A 2907-nucleotide genomic window follows, 5' to 3' on the forward strand; every position below is an offset into this window, starting at 1 on the left:
ACAGTTCCTAGATTTGTGTGAATCTGCCATCGTAAATTCCTCCATTACGGAAGATCATGATAAAATCGCTTTCATTCGGTCACGGTTACTTCCAGGCTCTCGGGCACTGAATTTGATGCAGTCCTCAATGTTCGCTTCGGGGGACATTGGTGTAAACTATGAGGTTTTTAAAAGGAATTTCATAAAAATCTTCGGGGGCGGGAGTAAACCAAGCATCGTTAGACAGATGGCACACACGGTTGAGTCCCTCCAAAAAAATTCCTCAACAAAGCCGATTTGGGACGCCATGATTGAGGCAAATCAGCTGGCGGTTGACTGTGTCAAGAGCCTAGAAGACGCGTTCTGGCTTCCAGGGGGCTGTATGCAAAAGCACCAGGTGAAGACAGCTTTCGAGTTGCTTTTTTACTTATTTCATATTTCAGAGAAGAACCGCCGTTCTGCCCTTTCTTTGGCCTTCAAACCGAGCGGGAAGTTGGTTGACTTCGTCTCAGAGTTAGAAGTCAAGGTTCAGGAACACCCTCCCCATCAACCCCTCGCAACGGCCGCAGCATTGCAAGCACAAAGTAAGGCATCTCTCACCTGTAGTTTTTGCAAACAATCAGGACATTCTGAACAATCTTGTTTCGCGAAACGTAGGGAATCAACACATTCAAGACAGGGCTCAGATAGGAGGTCAGGAGGTTACAGGGGCGGGCATCATTCATCACATAGGACCCCTAGGCCAAACCATCAGCGGAAGGCTGCATTTTGCCTTATCCACGGGAATTGTTTTCATGATTCAGACAGTTGTTCTGCAATACAAAAGGCCAAGGAGGAACAGAAGTACAAGTCCTCAGCGGACAGTAAACCACACTCCTCTTCTCAGAATAAAAAGACATGACTTCGTGACAGCCCCGAGGCTTACATCCAAGTGTCCCTTAAGGAAAATACTAATTGGGAGCAACTTGACTCCGTCATTGCCGCCTTGGGACGGACAAACATAATTGCCCTCCCTTGCAAGGTGGGCAAAATTTCACTCACCTTAGCGGTTGACACAGGTGCCACAGTCAATGTCATCTCCGACTCTGCTTACAGGTCACTGACACGACAGGCGAGTGGGGAAAATTGGCCGCTCCAAGAGAACGACCTGAATGTAGTAGGCGTGACGGGCACCATTTTGGGAATCCTTGGGCGAGTACCACTAACAGTCAGCTTACATGAAAATGTATGTCCTTTTCGAGATTTATTTTATGTCTCTAGCAGGTTTGCCTTACCTGTGGATGGGATCTTAGGATTAAACGCCATGAAAGACCTGCACATAACCATAAACCCTGAAAGCAACGCGATCGTGTATCAAGGCCGACGCATACAAGGGATGGTAAATCCATCGCCTCTGTCACCTGTAATCCCACCCTCAGAGGGGGAAAATGTCCAACCCACCACAGACTCAGGGACTGCCACCGCCCAAGTGTCACCTCTTACGGTCAACCCACACGCAAACATTGCAGACTTGTGGCGGACAGTAACGGCAGTCGTAGAAGGTCCTCATATAGTTCCGGATCGTGCTGCAAAACTTGTTAAAATCCGTTTGCCTAACGCCCCTCCGACGGGCAGTGATGTGTGTATCGACGGAGCTCCTCACATACATCGCGTGACGGTGGAGGTAACTCTTGCGACAGTCAAGGAGGGAGGTTTTGCAGAGGCATTGGTAATAAACACGTCTGGATCCCCTGTATCCTTAAAACACGGTGTTAGATTATGCCAGTGTCTAGTGTATGGGAGAAATGTCGCCCCGGAACCAGCTGAATACCCTTCAGCCCAAGTCTCAGGCATATCCTCGGCATGTCAGGCTTCTCCCGAACAAGACACAGCTAATTTAGAGGCATTCCTAAAAGTTGCACACTATTCCGAAATTAAGCCAACCTTAGTCCAGCGTCTGGAACATTATCGGGGGGCGCTTGCTCTACCAGGCGAGCCGCTTGGAGTTACGCAGTGTGCTGAACACCACATTAAGTTAAAACCCAATACAAATCCTGTATATATCAATGCGTACAAGCTCCCCCACAGTCAGAGGGAGGTGGTGCAACAACTTATCTCTGAAATGTTAGAACAAGGTGTCATCAAAGAATCGAATTCCCCGTGGAATTCACCCTTGTTTCTGGTCCCAAAGAAAGACGGTTCTTATCGTCCTGTGATTGATTTCCGGCGTGTGAACACCGCGACCGTGGATGATCATTTTCCCCTTCCCGTTCTTAGAGATCTTCTGCTGTGTCTCGGTAGAGGAAATAAAGTCTTTACGAGTCTTGATCTGGTCAGTGGCTACTGGCAACTGCCCATGGCCCCCGAGTCACGTGAAATAACGGTTTTCAGCTCGCCTCATGGCCACTATGAGTGGACGAGGATGCCGTTCGGGCTCAAAGGAGCTCCCTTGACCTTCCAAAGGACAATGAACAGTATTTTTGGTGACTTGCTGGGCAACTCTGTCTATGTGTATTTAGACGACATCATCATGGCAAGTAAAGACGTGCATGCCCACATGGATACACTAAAAGCAGTCATACACAGACTTCAAGAGGTCGGATGAAAGCTCAAAATCACCAAATGTGAATTTTTAAAGCCTCGGATCAAGTTCTTGGGGCATGTCGTGGACGAATTCGGCATCCACACAGTGGACGACAAAATAAAGGCTATTGCCGAGTTCCCTCAGCCAACGTCTCCGGACAAGGTACGGTCTTTCTTAGGTGTCGCAGGTTATTACAGGCCTTTCATAAAGAACTTCGCAGCACGCGCGAGTCCCCTGACCCATCTATTAAAGAAAGACGTATCATTTCAGTGGCTCCCAGCTCAACAAACGAGCTTTGAGGATTTAAAGAAAGCACTTACACAGGCTCCGGTCCTTGTCTTTCCGGATTTCAAGGACCCCTTTCA

This window comes from Eriocheir sinensis, chromosome 14 (genome assembly GCF_024679095.1).
Source record: "Eriocheir sinensis breed Jianghai 21 chromosome 14, ASM2467909v1, whole genome shotgun sequence".
NCBI classification, from domain to species: Eukaryota; Metazoa; Arthropoda; class Malacostraca; order Decapoda; family Varunidae; genus Eriocheir; species Eriocheir sinensis.